Here is a 21,602-nt window from a genome sequence, read left to right as displayed (position 1 = left end):
GAGAAAATGTAGTATTAAATTTAACAACTAGTATGAATATTTCAGCAGGGAAAAGAAACACATTGAGGTTAGTTTGAAGGTATAAAATCCCATTCACCTTATTATAACTGGAAAATGACACAAGTGTTGGTACTTAGAATGTGGGTCCCATTCTGGGTTGTTATAAGTGGGTCATTTTGTTTATTTGGATTACATTTACTTCTAAGGAAAAAAAATGACATTTAATTGTGCAAATATTTGTGTTATATTTATATGCTGCTAACAATGTTTGAAAGTCAAGATTTATGTCAAAATAAGTCACTCTTTTTTTGTAACAATATTGTAACAGTTAGAGTAACAGACAAAAGCCTATAATTGAATTGAAGAAATTATTTAAAAAAATTTAGTATATATTAGATGGAAATTTGCCATGCAATAAAATAACTGAAATTATAAATATATGTCTATCTATTTTATATGGATATACTCTATGACCTCTTAAAAATAAATTCTCCTAAGATTGCCAAATAAAGATATCCTTATATTTAGAGCATTCAAAAAGAAAAAAATATCATCTTTTATTAATTTGCAAAATATTGTAACAAAAAATCAAGTAAAATATCTTGGGAGACTCAAATTTCAAAGGGCTTAAAATAAAGAGTATTATATAATATTGCTTTTCTGTGATTTAAAAATTTAATATGATTTAAAAATTGTATGTTATAGATACCTTATATAATAAAATGCACAAGAAAGACATGTACATAAATAATGCATTCATGTTTCCCCTGGAAAGTTCTCTGAAGTAAAAATTGAAGTTTTTTATAGTTTTAGTCTAAATTCAGTCTTATTTTACCTTTTAATTCATAATCTTTGTGATAAATTATTTCTTATCTATCTTTCTCATAGTCTTTATTGACTTAGATTCTCATTTATAATCATCATAAAACCTGGAATGATAACCAAGACAGGGCCTTAGAGAAGTTAGGATAGGTATATAGGAACAAACATGAATTTCATAAGATTTATTTATATGTTATAAAATAGTGATAGAATTTTTCCTAGAGTTTTTGATGCTTCCCTCACTGGTGGATGGCATATATCTGCATGAATGATGTACATCCTAACTTGTGATTTCAGTTTTATTTCTTTTTAAATTTTAAGAGGGTCAGGGACTTTATCATTAAAAGGTAGAATAGCATTTCTGTGCTTATATTTTCAAACTGAGTTAAGAAAAGGAAGTTTTAAAGAAATATAATTCATTATTTCAAAAGTAAACTGATTTTATCCTTATAAAAATCTTTATGGAACATAACCTACAATATAGAAATAGTTCAAAAGTAAACCTTTCAACTTCTTTTCTCTTTACCAATAAAGGATCACTCTATATGTACTAAAGTTTCCAAACAAGACTTCTCCAAGAGCAGTCAAGGAGCCAGCATCTGGGTCAGTGCTGAAGAAACAACAGAGAACCTCACCTCCTCCCTAATGAGTGATGCTGGTATTTTTACCCTTACTACCAGGGATGGCGTTGAAGGACTGAAGGCAGGCCAAGTCCTTGTTCACAGAAGTCTCTTTCAAAAGAGAGCTACTAGCATCTTCCATTCCAAGCAGGTGCCAAATACACAGCATTTTTATTTTGTCTCAAGTTGAATAGGAACTTTTTGGTAACCTTTCCCCTGTGTTGACATTTGAAGACATCCGCCTGTGCACGGATCCAAGGGATATAAAATGTGTCTTCACTGGGGCTGTTTTTGCAATTCTGTTTTTCAGTAAGGACTACTTTATGTGAGAAGCTCTTGCAAATTACTGAATTAATTTTGTTGTTTAAATAGTTTAGACATTCCTAAAATCTTCCTTCAAGATGAGGACATGCATAAATGCAGTGTGTGTGAGAATATGAAGCTGAGAGGCGTTGAGTTATGGAAATGACTGTAGTGGTGACCAGCAGTCAACAGGCAGAAATAGGACACTGTAGTTCTTTAGTGGCCTGCTGTCTAGGTCTAGTATTTAACTTTCAGTCCCAAATTCTACTCATTCTTCCAGTACAGGTCAAGATCCTTTTCAAATGTGAACTCTTCCCTTTTGGTCATCGCCTACTCTGAGGTCTGAATACCTACTCACTTATTCCATGCTAATTTTAGCATTAATATGTATGACTCACTATGGTCTCATAAGTTCTTTAAATGTTGTTCAAAACTTCCTTAGTTTTTATTTTTCCTCAGATTATCCTAATCTTAGGGGAGTTCCTTGCTTTCTTTTTCATGATTCCATGGCGGAAAGGATATAAAACAAAGACTATATATAAACACAGCCAAGCCTAGATATAGACATGTGGGTGTCTCCAGACTAATAATTTGGTACCAATTCAAAACGAATTTTTAAATATTTATTCAACATTTACTAAAAGGAGTAGGGAGACTCTGACTTCCTATTAATAAAAATGTATACAGAAATTCATTTATTGATTCACTTTGCTGCCTAAAGCAGTTGAAGCTCTGGGGAAAAATATCAGACAAAAATTTCCTGCTTTCCTATAGCTTATTCCCTCTTCTGTTCTTTTGCGATTATACAACCAGACAACTTCTTGGCAAGCCTATTAAAGATTTAGATAATGAAGGAAATTCCTCAATCCTGTGAATAGTGTTGTGCTGTGTGATTTTTTGATCTCAGAGTTTCAGCTGCCAGCTACTGCTGTCTTTTGGCTGACTTCAATTGCATGTGCATGGGGCAAAGTTGTTCAATAGAGGCATGTCTGTGCTGCTGAGGACTCTACATTTCCATCTGAAGCACTACTTCAGCTGGATTTATACAAATTTGTATTTCTGTATTTACACAAAAGAGCCACTTAAGAAAATCTGGCTCAGTGAGCACCTCATTTCTAATTTGTTCCATGGATATTTTAATGCCCCCATGTCAGTATTTTAGGCAGCATGTTCTATAACCACCATTTAGCAACTCTTTTTTTTTTTTTTTGTGATTATCTTCTTCCAAAAACCAGTCACTCTAGCTGTTATGTTGTAAATTTAATTTGCCTTTTTAAAATGTGACTTCTTACTTCCCTCTTTATTAATTTTTGCTACATGAGAAGCAAATAAAGTCATTTTAAAAAGAAAAGCATAAATTTAGGGATTAAATGTGGCAGTATAATTTGAATTTACCACATGAATATGCCCTAAGAATCCCGATGAATCATTTAATCTCCCTGACCTCAGATTTTTTAAATCATTTGTAATATCCCCTAGCAGAATTCCTAGGCACATCAGCAACAAATAGTTTTCCCTGGTGCTCTTTGTGAATGATAACTTTGTGAATAATAATTTTATCTCTTTGTGAATAATAATTTTATCATTAACAAGTAATAAAAAATTTTAGTTCGGTTTTAACCCAATTTGAATTATATAAAGAGCATGTGAGTTTAGTAAAAACTCAAATCATTTCTCTTGGAAAACCCATTAATTTATTAATTTATGTATTTAATAAAAATATGAGGCCCCATTAAATGTCAGACATTTTACCAAAATTTAAATGTAAATATCTCTCCCCTATGAGGATGACCTTAAGGGTAACCACTATTAATAGTTTCTTATGTATTTTTCAAAAATTTTCATGCATATCAGTTTATTTATTGAACTAATATTTATGAGTACTGATTCTGTGCCAACATTCCTTTTTTTTTTTTTTTTTTTTTTAAGATTTATTTATACAAGCACTGGGTACAGTCAGAAGCGCGGGAGGGTGAGAGAATTCACCAGAGCCAGAGCAGAGCAGGCAGAAGGACCAAAGTACACTGCTGAGGGGAGCAGCGGGCGGCAGGAGAGGTCTGCGCGCCATGTGGGACCCTCCTCCGGTGGCCGGGGAGCAGCCCGGGATCGAACCGGCGCTGCAGAGGCTGCGGGCAGTTTCGCAACCCAGCGCTCAACCGCCGCACCACTGGGGAGGCCCGCAACATTTTTGTAGTTTATTGGGATGCTATAAGGAAACAGACAAAACAAAATCCCTCTTTCTCTTCCCCTCTCCTTGAGGTGACCGTGTATGTGTGTGTGTGTAAAACATTTGTCCTGTTAGGATGTAATATGTATGCAGTAGAATGCACATATCAATAAGTTCAATGATTTCTGATAAAGACATACATCTATATATCCCTCAAACTGAATCAAGATATGGAATAGGGGCCTCCCTGGTGGTGCAAGGGGTTAAGCACAGCACTGTGAAGCTATCTGCAGTCTCTGCAGCACCAGTTCGATCCCCAGCCAGGGATGTGACCCACATGGCACAGTAGGCCTCTCCTGTCTCGCCCGCTGCTAACCTGCAGCAGTGTATTTCCATCAATCTGCCCATTCTGCTCCCCACTCTGTCTCTGGTGAATCCTTTCACCCCCCACATCTCTGGCCTGTACCCCAGTTCTTGTATGCATAAATAATCTTTAAGAAAAAAGATATGGAATAATTCAACCTCAGAAAGTTCCTTCACACTCCTACCTAGCCAGTTTCTGCTCTAAGCAGTCTCACACTGTAGGCCATCATCTTCTGATTTCTAATACAAAATCTTTTCCTATTACAGATTTCGTATTAATTGAATCACACAGTATTTTTTATGTCTGGCTTCATTGCTTAGAGAAATGTTTAGTAAGCTATCCATTTGTATCGCATGCATGAGTAACTTAATATTTTTCAATGTTTCAAGGTACAAACACACACCACAATTAATATATTCATTTCCTTCTTGATTTTGGATTGTTTCTGATTTGAATTACTATGAATAAAGGTGATATGAATATTCTTACATAAGTATTTTTATGGACATATGTCTTTATTTGTACCTGGAATGAAATTACCTGTCATATGGTATGTGTGTGTGTTTATTTTTTTTTTAAGATTTATTTATTTATGCATACAAGAACTGGGGTACAGGCCAGAGGTGGGAGATGAGAGCATTCACCAGAGACAGAGTGGGGAACAGAACAGGCAGATCAACTGAAATACACTGCTGATGGGAGCAGCGGGTGAGATAGGAGAGGTCCACTGTGCTTATGGGTAGCTCCCTCACCAGTGATGGAACCTGCACTATGGTGGCTATGGACAGCGCCACAGGTTGTGTCTCAATCCCTGTGCCACCAGGGAGGCCTGTGTGTGTGTTTAAATGAAACTGCCAGTTTTCCAAAATACCGTTACACTTTCACTAACAATATATAAGAAATTCAGTTTTTCCAGATCTGCAATGATAATTCTATCTTCTACATGTGTGTTGTGACTGACAGATTATTGGTTTTAATTTGCATTTTCATGAAGGTTAATGATTTTGATCACTTTTTATGTTTAGTGGTCATTTTATACATTCTTTTGGGAAGTAGTTATTCAATTATTTTCACCACTTTTAAAAATCAGATTGTCTTTGCATTACTAAATTGTAAGAGACCTTTGTGTTTTCTGGACATAACTAACTTTTTCAAATATATGCATTATAAATATTTGTCCTTAGTTTGCAGCTTGCTTTTTCATTATTTCACATTGTCATTTCACAAGCCAAAGTTTTTCATTTTTTTTTAACTTTTTTTTTCAAGGTTTATGTATTTATACAAGAACCGGGGTATAGGCCAGATGTGCGGGAGGGTGAGAAGATTCATTAGAGACAGAGCAGGGAGCAGAACAGGCAGACTGATGGAAATACATTGCTGAGGGGAGCAGCAGGTGAGACAGGAGAGGTCTGCCGCGCCATGTGGGTGTCTCCCCGGCCAGTCAGGATCAAACCTGTGCTGCAGAGGCTGCGGACAGCTTCACAGCCTGCTCAACTGGCTATGCCACCAGGGAGGCCCAGAAGTTTTTAATTTTAAAGAAAGGCAATTACGCTTTTTACTTCTATTGAAAGTGCTTTCTGTCCTGCCTAAAAAATTTTGCCTCCTGCAACTTTACACAAACAGTCTTTTCTGTTCTTTCTAAGCCTTTTAGCTTTAAAAGTTATGTTTATACTCCATCTGAAATTTTGAGTGTTGTGAGATAGAGGTCGAGGCTCATTTTTTAAATGTAGTATTTAATTTTCCAACATGACATTTTGCAAAGATTTTTCTTTCTCTTTGAATTTCTTTGGTGCCTTTTAAAAAATAACTATACACTTGAAGTTCTATTTTAAGACTATTGATTTGGTTCCATTGATCTATATGTCTACAACTTTATGTCACTATCACATTTTCTTGAGTAGTATATTTTAGAATGTCTTAAAATCAGGTAAGATAAACCCTCTAATTTTTGTTCTTCTTTTTAAAGAGTGTTTGGCTAAATGCCTATAAATTCATCAATATTTTAAAATTAGTATGTCAAAATTTTTCCAAAAAAAAAAAACCAAAAAAACCCACTGGAATAATATCCACTGTAGAGCTGTTTTAATTATCTTTTACTTTTCTACATTTTGTTAAATTTGTCCTGAGCACTACATATTGATTGATTTAATTATAAATGGCAATTTTAATTTAAATATAAACTGTAAATTTAATACTTTCAGATTGCTCATTGTTCAAATATAGAAACACTAACTATTTTGAATTCTTTTGTATAGTAACTTGTTTCCTGTGGCCTTGCTAAATTCCTTACTAGTTTTGGGAATCTTATTGTATATACACTTCTTAGGATTTTTTCATACACATCATCATGCAATATGCAAGTAAAGGCAGTATTCTTTCTTACTTTCTACTCTATGTTAGGTATTTATTGGTCAAGCCTGAATGTGCTGGCCCGAACTTGAGTAGGAAGTACAGTGTTCCCACATACTCCCTGTTGCCCACCTCAGTTACTTCTACTATTAACATTTTTGCATTAGTGAAGTACATTTGTTACCATATTGATGAAGGATCATCAACTATTATTAGTAACTAATGATCATATTTACATTAGAGTTATTTGTGTTAAACAGTTCTATGGATTTTGGCAAATGCATATAGTCATGTATAGTATTATACAAATAGTTTGATACTCTGTGTTTAGCTGTAGCTTTTTTTGTTTGTTTGTTTTTTTGTTTTTTGTTTTTTTTTTTTTAACAGATAGCCCTGCTCAGGTTGAGGAATTACCCACCTTTTGTCTTTAATTTGCTTAGGGTTTTTATCATGACTGGGTATTGAGTTTTGTTAGATGTTTTTCTGCATTTATTGAAATGATCTTATGGGACATTTTTGGCCTTCATTCTGTTAATACAATGGTTTATTTTGGTTGATTTCCAAATAGTAAACTAATATTGCATTCCAGGTAATCCTCACTTGGTCATGATGCATTATGATTTTTATATATTGCTGGATTTAATTTGCTAACCTTTGTTAATCGTATTTATGATTCAGCATGAGGTATATTTTTCTATCATTTTCTTATGTTTTTCTCTGAATTGGTGTTAGGGTAATTTTGGCCCATATGATGAATAGGGAATATTTCCTCCTCTACCATGTTCTGAAAGAGTTTGTGTATGTTAGGTATTTATGCATATAAAGTTGTTCATAATATTCCTTTGGCCTTTTAATATATTATCAGCCCTATTAGTGCCCCCTCTTTCATATACATACTAAATATTTTTCCACTTTGTTATTTTCAACTTCCTTAATATAGTTGAAAGCTGCTGATTTATCTGGTCTGAACAACCTCTGTCTTTTAATCAGAGTTTGTTCCATTTACATTTATGTAATTATTTTGATTAAGTTTAAATTTACTATCTTGCTATTTTCCCTTATTTGTCATTTATTCTTTTGTTTTTCCTCTGTCAACTTTTATATAAATCAAATATTATTGTTTCACGTATCCATTCCTTTTGCTTTTTAGCAGTATTCTTTGTTTTCATTTTGAGCAGCTGGTCTTTTGGTTACAATATGCATTTTAACACCATGTAATCTAAGTTTTTATATTTTCACATCAATGTAAGACCCTTACCACATTTATCCTGCATTGTTGGTGCATGTTGCCATATATTTCACTTTTATCTATGCCACACTTAGCACTTCATAGTCATTTTCCCTCGAAAGGTTAATAGAGAAATTAAGATACAAGGTGAAAATGTCTTTTAGTTATTTCTGACATAATTTGTTACACTTCATTTCTTTGTCAATATCCAAGTTCCTTTCAGTATCAGTTACAATCTAGAGTGAAGAACATCTTTAAACATTTTCTGTATTGTAGTTCCACTAGGCATGAATTTCTTGCTGTCAATTATTTATTTGCAAATGCCTTTATTTTGTCTTCATTTTGTGGGCTATTATTTCAGGTTGTGAAATTTTTGATTAAATAGTTGTCTTTTCCCCCTACACTTAAAATATGTCATTCCAGTGTTTTCTAGTTTGCATTGTGTCTGATGAGGAATCAGGATTTATTCTTATTGTTTTTTCCCTTCTATTTGCTGTGTCTCTCTCTGGGTGTTTATAAAACTTTCTCTGATTTCATATTTGTACCAATTTAATTGTGATTTATGTAGATATGAGATTTCTGCTTATTTTGTTTTGTTTTGTCAAAGTTTTCAATTCTGTAGATTCATATTTATGTCAAAATTTAGAAAACTGTTTAGTCATTTTTTTCAACTTTTTTGTTTTATTCCTCAATTTGTCACTCCTTTCTTTCTTTTTTTTTTTTAAAGATTTATTTATTTATTTATTTATTTGTTTATTTATTTATTTGTACATACAAGCACTGGGTACAGTCAGAGGCGTGGGAGGGAGAGAATTCACCAGAGCCAGAGCGGGGAGCAGAGCAGGCAGAAGGACTGAAGTACACTGCTGAGGGGAGCAGCGGGCGGCAGGAGAGGTCTGCGCGCCATGTGGGACCCTCCTCTGGTGGCCGGGGAGCAGCCTGGGATTCAACTGGCGCTGCAGAGGCTGCGGGCAGCTTTGCAACCCAGCGCTCAACCGCTGCGCCACCGGGGAGGCCCTCCTTTCTTTCTTGATACAAATGCATGTTTGCTCAGTATTGTGTCACAAGTGACTGTGTGTCTACCTTTTTCTAGCAATTTTCAAGGACACTGATACTTTCTTCTTGAGTATCTGATCTTCTATTATTCACATTTACTGATATTTAAGTTCATATATTATTTATCTTGACTCTAGAATATTATTTTTTCTGTATACCTTTCCTCTGTATAAATTTACCACCTCTTCTCTCATTTTACCTATATTTTCCTTTGCTTTAAAAAATATTTTCCCCTGAATTCTACATCTGTGTCATCACCGGGTTTTTCCACTTACTATTTATTTTTCTGGTTATAGTTTCCGCTTTTTCACATGCTTAGTAATTTACTTTATCATGTGTTGATTAAGGATACTATTTTATTGAGGTCAGTTGTTTTTCTTTCTTTGAATTTTTTCATATTTTATTTTTTCATATTTTATTTTTAAATTTTGTTGGAAGATCATTTTAGTCTCAGTAAGAACTGAATTTGTTGAAGCTCCTCTAGGAGTACCTTTATACAAGATTACAGAAGACCTTGTTCAAAGTATGTCTCTTGTAAGGTCTCAAATGACTGCTCAGGGTACACAATAATGTCTCTCCTAGATGGTTTGAATTCCAACACAGCTCAGCATTGTGCAAGATTCAGAATCTCTATCAGCTACCAACCCTTCAGTTACTCTATCACTTAGTTTCCAGAGTTCATAATGTATATGCACAACTTAGTATTCAAGGCTACTCTCTCTCTCTCCAGATATACTCTATACAGCTTCTTTGTCAACACCCTGGCCTTCAAATTCTACTTGTCTTTCACTCAGAGATGGTTACTCTCTCACCTGTACTTCCCTAAGCCATAGTTCTTAAGGTGCCCTGACATAGAAAGCCATTGCAGATGCTAAATTCACCTCATGCATTTCCTTCCTAGCAAAGATCACAGATATTTCCATGCTGTTTAGTGTCAAATTCCTGGCAACAGTTGCTTTAAAATACTTGGTTCATTTTTATAGTTATCTAGGACAGAAATGTAAGTCTAATATCACTCTGATGTATGACTTTTACATTATGGTTGGAAATGGAAGTCACTACAAAGCAATTTTTTAAAAAATAGGAATGATATCTCAAAAGTTTACTATATTTTCAAACAACACATCTTAGAAATATTATCATATATGCATGTAAAGATCTGACTCATTTAAAAAGTAGCCTCATTAAATTTCACTGAGTATCTTTCTCATATTTTGTATAAACTTCCCCATTAATAGATATTTGGTTATTTTTGCTCTGCAGACAATACTGTAATAAAAATTCTTAAATGTAACCTTGGCCTATTTGTATGCATATACTAGTAGACTACATTTATGGCAGTGGAGTTGATGGATCAAAGGCAGGAATATTTGAAATTTTGAGCAATAATAAGGAAGTACTCTGAGAGTATTCTATACTCTTATCAGTAGTATAGAAGAGCGTCTGCTTCCAAAACCTCCTCTACACAGGTATTATATGATAATGCTCTAAAATGATGTAAATCTTTGTATAATAATGGAAACTTTTCAGTGATATTCTAAGCGGACATTTTATTCTGAACTTTTTTTTTTTTTTAAAGATTTATTTATTTATTTATTTATTTATTTATTTATACAAGCACTGGGTACAGTCAGAGGCGCAGGAAGGTGAGAGAATTCACCAGAGCCAGAGCGGGGAGCAGAGCAGGCAGAAGGACCGAAGTACACTGCTGAGGGGAGCAGTGGGCGGCAGGAGAGGTCTGCGCGCCATGTGTCGGACCCTCCCCCAGTGGCCGGGGAGCAGCCGGGGATCGAACCGGCACTGCAGAGGCTGTGGGCAGCTTCGCAACCCAGGACTCAACCGCTGCGCCACTGGGGAGGCCCTATTCTGAATCTTTTTAATGATTTTTCCCAGTGGCAATTTTCAAAGTCTGAGGCATAGGTATCGAGCGAACAATTACTGAATTTATTTGAATAGACATAGTGAATTTTTACACTCTTTTGTAAAAACAATAAGCAAACCTGAGCATTGATATTATTAGGAAGTTTGAGAAAATAAAGAATTCTGACATTAAAATGGTTAATAAAAGTTGAGGTACACACCCCTGACAAGAGCAGCTCTGGATGGAGTTCCATGGAAAGAGTGCCAGACCAACTCACTGGGGTTTTATAAATCTATACTCTGATCTATATTTAACCACTTTTTCCTTGATTATTTACTCCCCTCTATTGCAGTGGTCTGGAATCCTGGGAAGCATGTTTTCACAACTGGTTGGAAATGAGAGATTAGGTGAGTTAGATCAAACACCTCTTCCCTGTGATCAAGGGAAGGAAATGGAGACCTTTTCAAAACATACTAGATTAACCATACAGTTCAGGGCTTGTCCAAGGTGGAGAATACAACACCTCCTTTATGGACTCTTTTAAGTCCACTCAGGGTCTTGAAGGAATTAAGTATAGAAATAGAGAGGGAAAAAAAGAAGATGGACAAGGAAGGTCACAGACTCTAAATAATTTCTGCAAATAACTAACCCACCTGGAGTCAACGTCAAATTGTCCTTCATATCTAGTTACAACAAAAGCTAATGAAGAAATTTCCAAGTATAATTACTTACAGCAAATATGAAAGAGAAAATACTCATGGAAAATGCTTGAAGAGAAGATATGAAACATTTGAGCAAATCATAGCATTTCTCTGGTCTTTTACCCTTTATGCATAATTTTAAGACCACTAAGTCTGTCTTTTGTTGACAAAGAAAGTTACAGGAAGGAGTGATTTCGAGCTTATTTTCAAGGAATGAGTAAAATTTGCTGGTGAAACAAGGAAGGTAGATTATTACAGGCAAGAAAAAGCACACCTTTTTAGAGTCTCCCTTCTACTTCCTTAGAGTTAAGCTCTCTTTCCTATGAACTTTTGTTGCACTGTGCATTGTTTTCTAATATCAGGATCAATTGGTTTGCACATGTCTGCAACTCCAGTAACTAATTCTGGACCAGGCACAAGTGGTACATCACTGAACATGTTATAATAAGTCATGGAATGGTGAAATTGAAGAGTGTGCTTGATGAAGGCTGAATCTACTATTATTTTGGCACAGTGCTGGGTGGTCTGGAGTCAACATTAAGTACTTAAGAGACAATTCAAAAGTCCCTACTATTTGTGTAGGGGGACTCTTAAAACTATGATAGAATTCCGAATTTTCTATCCACTTTGAATTATGTGGTCTAGTTTCATTCTTTTGCATGTGGCTGTCCAGTTTTCAAACACCATTTGTTGAAGAGACTTTCCTTTCTCCAATGTATACTCCTAGTTCCTTTGTCATAGATCAACTGTTGAACCATCTTTGTGTTCCTGGAATAAATATCACTTGGTCATGGTGTATCATACTATTAATGGATTGTTGAATTAGGTTTGTTAAGATTTTGTTGAGAATTTTTGCATGTACATTCATCAGAAAAACTGGTCTGTAGTTGTTTGGTTGCTTTTTTTGGTGTGTGGTGGTCTTTGTATGGTTTTCGTATCAGGGTAATATTGGCCTTATAGAATGTGTTTGGAAGTATTCCATTTTCTCAATTTCTTGGAAGAATTTGGGAAAGACAGCTATTAGCTCATCTTTCAAGTTCTGTGGAACTTACTAGTGAAATCATCTAGGCTAGATTTTGGTTTTTTGGAAGACTTTCGCTTACCATTTCAATTTGTTGCTTGTAATTGGTCTGTTTGGGTTTTTTATTTTTTCATGACTCAGTCTTGGATGGTTATATATTTCTATGAATTTGTCCATCTCTTCTAGATTATTCAACTTACTAGCACACAAATATTCAAACACTCTCTCTTGATACTTTAAATTCTTGAAGTGGCTGCTGTAACTGAACCTCTTTCATTTCTTATTCTATTTATTTAAACTTTTCCTTTTTTTTATTCATGAATCTAGCTAGAGGTTTGTCTACTTTATTTTTTTCAAAGAACCTGAACCATAAAGTATAGGCAAAACACCACAACATAGGCTTCAGTAATGTCATCGTGAACTCATCTCCCAAAGCAAAAATAAAAAAGGGGGGGATATAAACAAAGGAAAGAATACCAAATGACTAGAAAGCTTATGCACAGCAAAAGAAAGTATCACTAAAGCAAAAAAGCATCATACTGAATGGGAGAAAGTATTTGCACTCCATATATCTGACAAGAGGCTTATATCCAACATCTATACAAAACTCATACAACTCAACAAAAAGAAAGCAAATAATCCAATAATAAATGGGCAGAGAAGCTAAATAGACACTTTTCCAAAGAATACATGCAGATGACCAGTAGGCACATGAAAAAAAAATTATCAACGCTTACAGTCAGAGAAATAAGTTAAAACCACAATGAGAGACTACTTCAGACCTGTGAGGATGGCCTATATCAAAAGACCAGAAACAGCAGGTTTGTGTAGGGATATTAAAAATGGATCTACCACATACCCAGCAATTCCACTCCTAAGCAGACAACCAAAGTATACAAAAACACTAATTTGAAGGGATATATGACTACTTCTTTTTTTTTTAAAGATTTATTTTTTATTTATACAAGCACTGCGTACAGTCAGAAGCGCAGAATGGTGAGAGAATTCACCAAAGCCAGAGCGGGGGGCAGAGCAGGCAGAAGAACAGAGGTACACTGCTGAGGGGTGCAGCGGGCAGCAGGAGAGGTCTGCGTGCCATGTGGGACCCTCCTCCAGTGGCCGGGGAGCAGCCAGGAATTGAACCAGCTGCGGGCAGCTTTGCAACCCAGTGCTCAACCGCTGCACCACCGGGGAGGCCCCTATTACTACTTCTATAGTTGCTGCAGCAATATTTACAAAGCCAAACTATGAAAAAACTTGTGTCCAAAGACAAATGAGTGGATCAGGAAAATGTGGTATATATAAACAATGAAATACTACCCCGCTATAAAAAAACAAAACAAAACAAAACAACTGTTAACATATGTGACATCATATATGGAATGGAAGAGAATTATGCTAAGCAAAATAAGTCAGAAGAAGAAAGGTAAATACCACATGGTGTCACATACATGTGGAATATAGAGAAACAAAACAAAGGGTCAGATAAAATGAAATCAGTAACAAATCCTAGAAATGTGATTGTAAAATGGAGGCCACCAGATGGAGGGGGAGGGAGAAGAGACAGAACAAAATGGAAGGGAGCACGATGGGCTATGGTGGGGACTGTGGGAGCTTCGGTGGTGGGTTAAAATATTGGAAAATGCAGATGAAGAGTTTTGCAATGTTTTGATGTCTTGCCTGAAGAAATGTGGTAGCTCTAAATTAAATGGGAAGGTTCCTGTTTTAGATTTGAGAGAGGTGAAGTGCTTGGGTGATCGAAATGATGAAATTTATGGGACAGACATTGAAGGTGAAATTTTCTTACGGACATTTGGGGATTTGAAACTGGAGTATAAGTGTCCACAATTGAAAATCATTTATATAAATGAGAATGGGAAAAATGGATGAAATAAGGTGGAGTTTTGGGAAGAAAGTTATCTAGACTTCTGCACAGTTTTCTAGGAATGCTGACTAAGATGTAAGTTAAATTCTAGAAAGTGGTCATAGAACAAGTACAACTAGAACCCTCATTGGAAAAATGTTCCTGTTTCAGCGGTTGCTCAGCCATATTAAAACTTAATGGCTTATCTATAGTTGTGCCCTACAGGAGTTGGTATGAAAATTAAGGTAGGATAAAAAGGGTGTTAATAGATATCTACCAGACATTCCTTGCTTGGGTTTTTCCAAAATGGACATTTATTACAAACAGAGAACTTAGTGGCAATATTGTAAATGTACCATGGGGTTTACTGTCTTTTTACAAGTACGACATTACGTATGAATATTCAGCAATGTATGTAAGGAACAGATTGGAGTTCTCTACACAAAATATTGGAATGTTTTGCATAACCCCTGCTCTCGTGTTGTTTTCTAATGTCCTTGGCTTCCTTAGACACACCTCTAAAACACTGTTTTAAACCCATTTGGAATGTTCCTGGGGGTAGATAAGATTGATAGCTGAAAGATACCACAAATAACTCTTACACAACTATTGGCTGCAAGGGAATAATCAAAATGGGAATTAGTCCCTACTTCATGCATGAATAGGTTATTTACATATAAACCAGGAAAATTTTTAGAAATATTTGCAAATGCTCCTTTGTAATAGGGGAACAAAAAAGTAATTGAAAATTTCTAGAAGGCATGGTGTTCAAACATTTATGGGGGTGATCCAGAGTAAGAGATGCATTTTTATATCATGGCCTAGTTTTGTGTGCATACACACATGCACACATGCACACAAACACACACCCCCCCCCACAACGTCTGAAGAAACAATACCTACCTTTGCTACCTGGGGAATGTACTTTATTTTCTAGTTTTGTCTATCTAATCTAGTCTAGTCTAGTCTATCCTGTTCTATTTCATTCTATTCCACTCTATTCCATACCATTCTATCCCAGCAAAATAATACTGATTTTGACTTATTAAAATGATTTTATATCTGTAGACTGAAAAACATAGCTTAGTCATTTTTAAGTCCCTAAGAACAAATCTATTTTTTTGAACTGGCTATACTTTTTTTTTTTTTTTTAATAAATTTTATTGTTATATTCCCCATACAATTGCAGCCCCCCCATTCTGACCCCAATCCCTCCCCTCCCACCCCCGCCCCCCTAAAAGTGTCTCTGGTTCATAGTTTTTTGTTGATTTTGATTTTCACTTTCTTATAGTTATTCATTTTCCTGGTCCCTTATTTAAGTTTTCTAGATTCCTGCTATGAGTGAGACCATCCGGTATTTTTCTTTTTCTTTTTGGCTTATTTCGCTGAGCATGATCCCTTCCAGCGCCATCCATGTTGCTGCAAATTGCATGTGTTTATCTTTTTTGAATGCTGAGTAATATTCCATGGTATATATGTACCACATCTTCTTGATCCAGTCATCTATTTTTGGGCATTTGGGTTGTTTCCAAAGCTTAGCTGTTGTAAACAGTGCTGCTATAAACATAGGGGTGCAGGTGTTCTTTGGAATGGATGTTTCTGTGTCCTTTGGGTAAATACCTAGGAGTGGAATTGCTGGATCATATGGAAGCTCTATGTTTAGTAGGTCCAGAAATCTCCACACAGCTTTCCACAGTGGTTGGACCAGTTTGCACTCCCACCAACAGTGCAGAAGAGTTCCTTTTTCTCCACACCCTCGCCAACATTTGTTGTTGCTAGTTTTTTTAATATGTGCCATTCTCACTGGTGTAAGATGGTATCTCATGGTAGTTTTGATTTGCATTTCCCTGATGACAAGTGATGTTGAACATTTTTTCATATGCCTGTTGGCCATTTGCATTTCCTCTTCAGAGAAGTTTCTTTTAAGCTCTTCTGCCCATTTTTTGACTGGATTATTTTCTTTGTTGTTGTTGAGTCTCATCAGCTCTTTGCAGATTTTTGTGATCAGTCCTTTATCATTAGTGTTGGGTGCAAAAATGTTCTCCCAGTTGGTGGGGTTTCTCTTTGTTTTTGTTATTGTCTCTTTTGCTGTGCAAAAGCTCTTTAATTTGATGTAGTCCCAGCTGTTTATCTTTGCCTTCACTATCACTGCTTTGGGTGATGTGTCTGTAAAGATGTCTTTGATGTGCAAATCACGTAGTGTTTCGCCTATATTTCCTTCTATATATTTTATGGTTTCAGGTCTTATGTCTAGTTCTTTAATCCATTTTGAGTTGATTTTTGTGTATGGTGTGAGGTGGTGGTCAAGCTTCATTCTTTTGCATGTAGCGACCCAGTTTTCCCAGCACCATTTATTGAACAAACTTTCTTTGCTCCAATGCATATTCTTTGCTCCTTTGTCAAAGATTAGTTGACCATAAATCTGTGGGTTTATTTCTGGATTTTCTATTCGATTCCATTGGTCTGTATGTCTGTTCTTGTTCCAATACCATGCAGTTTTGATGATTATGGCTTTGTAGTATAGTTTGAAGTCTGGGAGTCTGATGCCTCCATTCCCTTCTTTTTTTTTCAGGAGAGCTTTGGCTATTCGGGGTTTTTTGTGATTCCATATGAATTTCATCAATAATTGTTCTATTTCTTTGAAGAATGACATTGAAATTTTGATTGGAATAGCATTGAATCTGTATATTGCTTTTGGTAGGATGGCCATTTTAATAATGTTTATTCTTCCAATCCATGAGCAGGGGATGTCTCTCCATTTCTTTGTGTCTTCTTCTATTTCTTTTAACAGTGTTTTATAGTTTTCTTTGTATAGGTCCTTTACCTCTTTTGTTAGATTTATTCCCAAATATTTGATTTTTTTTGTTTCAATAACAAAAGGGATGGTCTTTTTGATTTCTTCTTCTTCAGATTTATTGTTTGTGTATAGGAAGGCTACTGACTTTTGCGTGTTGATTTTGTATCCTGCCACTTTACTGAACTGATTGATGAGTTGAATTAGCTTTTCTGTGGAGTTTTTGGGGTTCTGTATGTATAATATCATATCGTCTGCAAATAGTGATAGTTTGACTTCTTCTTTTCCTATTTGGATTCCTTGGATGTCTTTCTCTTGTCTTATTGCCCTGGCTAGGACTTCCAGTATTATATTGAAAAGCAATGGTGAGAGTGGACATCCTTGTCTTGTTCCAGATCTTAATGGAATTGCTTTCAGCTTTTCACCATTGAGAATGATACTGGCTGTTGGCTTGTCATAGATGGCCTTTATGATGTTGAGGTATGTTCCTTGTATCCCCAGAATTTCAAGGGCTTTTATCATGAATGGGTGTTGCACTTTGTCGAAAGCTTTCTCAGCATCTATTGATATTATCATATGGTTTTTATATTTCTTTTTGTTGATGTGTTGGATAACGTTGATTGATTTTCGGATGTTAAACCATCCTTGTGCCCCTGGAATGAATCCAACTTGGTCGTGGTGAATTATCTTATGGATACATTGTTGGATTCTGATAGCTAAAATTTTATTGAGGATTTTTGCATCAGTGTTCATTAGGGAGATTGGCCTGTAGTTTTCCTTTTTTGTGTTGTCCTTGTTCGGTTTTGGTATTAGTGTAATGTTGGCTTCATAAAATGTGTTTGGTATTGTCCCTTCCTTCTCAATTTTTTGGAAGAGTTTGTGAAGGATAGGCACTAATTCGTCTCTGAATGTTTGGTAGAATTCATTTGTAAATCCATCAGGTCCTGGGCTTTTGTTTTTGGGGAGGTTTTTTATTACCATTTCAATTTCGCTAATTGTAATTGGTCTGTTTAGGTGTTCTATTTCTTCTTTATCTAGCTTTGGGTGATTGTAGAGTTGTAGGAATTTGTCCATCTCCTCTAGATTGTTAAACTTGTTTCCATATAACTGTTCATAGTAGTTACTGATTATTCTTTTGATTTCTGCTGTGTCCGTTGTGATTTCTCCTCTTTCATTGATGATCCTGTTTATTTGTGCTTTCTCCCTTTTTTCCTTTGTGAGCCTGGTTAGGGGTTTGTCTATTTTATTGATTTTTTCAAAGAACCAGCTCTTGGTTTCATTGATCTTTTGGATTGTTTTTTTAGTTTCAATTTCATTTATTTCTGCTTTGGTTTTTATTATTTCTTTTCTTCTACTGGTTTTGGGGTTTTTTTGTTGTTCTTTTTCTAGATCTTTGAGCTTCGAGATGAGGTTGTTTCTTTGCGTTCTTTCTTGTTTCTTGATGTGAGCTTCTATTGCTATATATTTTCCTCTTATTACTGCTTTTGCTGCATCCCATACATTTAGGATATTAGTGTCCTCCTTGTCGTTCAATTCAAAAAATTTTTTAATTTCTTCTTTGATCTCCTCATTAGTCCAATGGTCTTCCAGTAGTGTGGTTTTTAATCTCCATGAGGTAGGAAAGTTCCTTGCCTTCTTTTTATGGTTTATTTCTAGTTTGATGCCTTCATGGTCAGAAAAGATGGTTGATATGATTTCAATCTTGGTGTATCTGTTGATGTTTGTCTTGTGCCCCAGTATGTGATCGATCCTGGAGAATGATCCGTGTGCGCTTGAGAAAAATGTGTACTCCGTTTTTTTGGGGTTTAGTGTTCTATAGATGTCTGTTAAGCCTAATTGCTCTAGGTCCTTATTTAGAGCTTTGGTTTCTTTACTTATTTTTTGTCTTGTTGATCTATCCATTGTTGATAGTGGTGTGTTGAAGTCTCCCACTACGTATGTGTTTTCTCTGATGTCTGTTTTCAGAGAGGACAACAGTTGTCTGATATATTTTGGTGCTCCTTCGTTTGGTGAGTATATGTTAATGAGTGTTATTTCTTCTTGAAGTATTGTCCCCTTGATCATAATGTAGTGACCATTGGGGTCTCTTTTTATCTTTTTGAGTTTGAAATCTGTTTTATCTGATATAAGTATAGCTGTTCCTGCTTTCTTTTTTGGTCCATTTGCTTGTAGGATTGTTTTCCATCCTTTAACTTTGAGCCTATTTTTATCTTTTGTAGCTAAATGTGTTTCCTGGAGACAGCAAAAGGTTGGGTTTTGTTTCTTAATCCAGGCTGCAACTCTGTGTCTTTTTATTGAAGAGTTTAGTCCATTTACATTTAGAGTTAATATTGATATGTTAACATCTGTATTTGCCATTGTGTTTGTCTTTCCTTTGATTTTATTTATTTATTCTTTTAATAACTTTTTTTTTTTTTTTGGCCTTCTTTCATTGTTATTCGTCCCTCTGAGGTTCTGGCTTTAGGACTCCTTGTAGTATTTTTTGGAGTGGGGGTTTAGTTGCAATGAAATTCCGGAGTTTCTGTTTGTCTGGGAAGGTCCATATTCTTTCTTCAAAGAGGAAGGAGAGCTTTGCGGGATAGAGTATTCTTGGTTGGCATCTGTTTTCTTGGAGTCTGTTGACTATGTCCCTCCACTCTCTCCTTGCCCGTAGTGTTTCTTCGGAGAAGTCTGATGTCAACCTGATTGGCTTTCCTTTGAATGTTATCTGTTTCTTCCCTCTTGCCAGCTTCATTATTTTTTCCTTGTCCTGGATTCTTGGGAGCTTTACTATTATGTGTCTTGCTGTATTTTTCCTTTCGTCGTGGAAGTTTGGTGTTCTTCTTGCTTCTTGTATATCAATTTTCAGCTCCTTCTTCACATTTGGGAAGTTCTCTTCAATTATCTCTTTGAATATTTTCTCTGTTCCTACATCTCTCTCCTCTCCTTCTGGTATTCCTATAACTCTTATATTTCCTTTCCTCATGGAGTCAGATAGTTCCCGAAGTCTTTCTTCGTTCTTTTTCCTTCGTACTTCTCTTTCCTTTTCTGTTTTGGTTCTTTTTATTTCTGTGTCTTCAAGATTACTTATTCGTTCTTCCATTTCATCTATTCTGCTTTCATTGCTTTTCCCAGAATTCTTTAGTTCTTCCATTAATTCTTTGATCTCCTGCATTTCTTTTACTTCCCTCTTTAGGGACTCAATTTCTTTCTTCTGACCATTGTTTTCCCTCTCTAGGGACTCAATTGCATTCTTCTGATCGTTGATTATTTTTCCCTTATCATTGTTTTCCTTTATGACTTCTGTCAGTTTTTTAATCACGGCAATTTTAAATTCTCTTTCTGGAAGGCTCAGAAATTCTTCCAAGTTATTGTCTTTGCAATCTGGGGGCTGGCTTTCTTTTTGTGGTGTGCTTTTTCTCTGGAGAGTTGCTAGGTTGCGTGTGGTTCTTCTCCTCCCTACTGTCTGTTTTCTAATTTGCCGTATGCGTTGGGACACTGTGTTGTTGGGACTGGCCAGCATCTTGGGTGGGCTTCTCTGTTCCCCTCTGGTTCTTCCAGGAGTCATCTGTCAGTTTCAAGCAGCCTTTACTGGAGAAAGGTCCCTGTTCTAAAATGCCGATGTGGGGACACACTCCCCTGTGCGCCTGGTCTGCCCCGGCGGTGGGTTCCTGCTCCCCTCTGGGCTTGGACTGCAGGCCAGAGGGGGTCTGGCATGGGCGAACTTCCCCCGCTCACCTCTGGCTCCTGAGGAAGCCTTCTGCAGGTAGTCTTTACTGAAGAAATGTCCCTGTTCTAAAATGGTGATGTGGGACACACTCCCTGCGCGTCTGGTCTCAGGCACACTCTTCTGCGCGCCTGGTCTGCCCCGGCTGTGGGTGCTCGCTCTCCCTATGGGCTCAGACTACTTGTTCGGAAGGGGCCCGGTGTGGGCTAACTCCCCAGCTGGCCACTAGCTCCTTCAGTAGCCTGTGCTGGGGTCAAGTCGCTAGGTGGCGCCAGAGATCTCTCCTAGAGCCCTTGGGGAGCTGATTTTCCACCCCGTGGGACAGGGAGCAGAGCGGGGATGGTAGGGTACACCTCAACGGCTTTGGGGTGCTGTGTCCGCCTTGTGCCCCACCGTCGTGGGGAACCCACGCCCCTAATTTCGTGCCCCAGGTCTCAGTTCCAAAGCCCTCAGTTCCAGGATGCGGGCTGTAGCCCAGATCAGTGGCGCGGGAATGGCGCCTTTTGAATCCCGCTCCCCTGCCTGGGCGCCTTGTTCCTGCTCACTCAGGGAGGGCCTCCGCGCGTCTCCCCGCAAGCCTAGGTCGCGCAAGCTTACCGGGCGGCAGGGGCTGTGTGCTGGTGCTGGTCTCCTCCTGGGGGGCGGCGCTCTCTTTAATGGCGCCTGGAGCTCACCTCCGCGGCGGATCCTGCAGGGTTCTCCACAGCTCCCGTTCATGGGGTGTGGTGGCTGCAATAGTTCCTTTC

Source organism: Talpa europaea (assembly GCF_964194135.1).
Source record: "Talpa europaea genome assembly, chromosome: 8".
NCBI classification, from domain to species: domain Eukaryota; kingdom Metazoa; phylum Chordata; class Mammalia; order Eulipotyphla; family Talpidae; genus Talpa; species Talpa europaea.
This window is presented reverse-complemented; position numbering follows the sequence as displayed.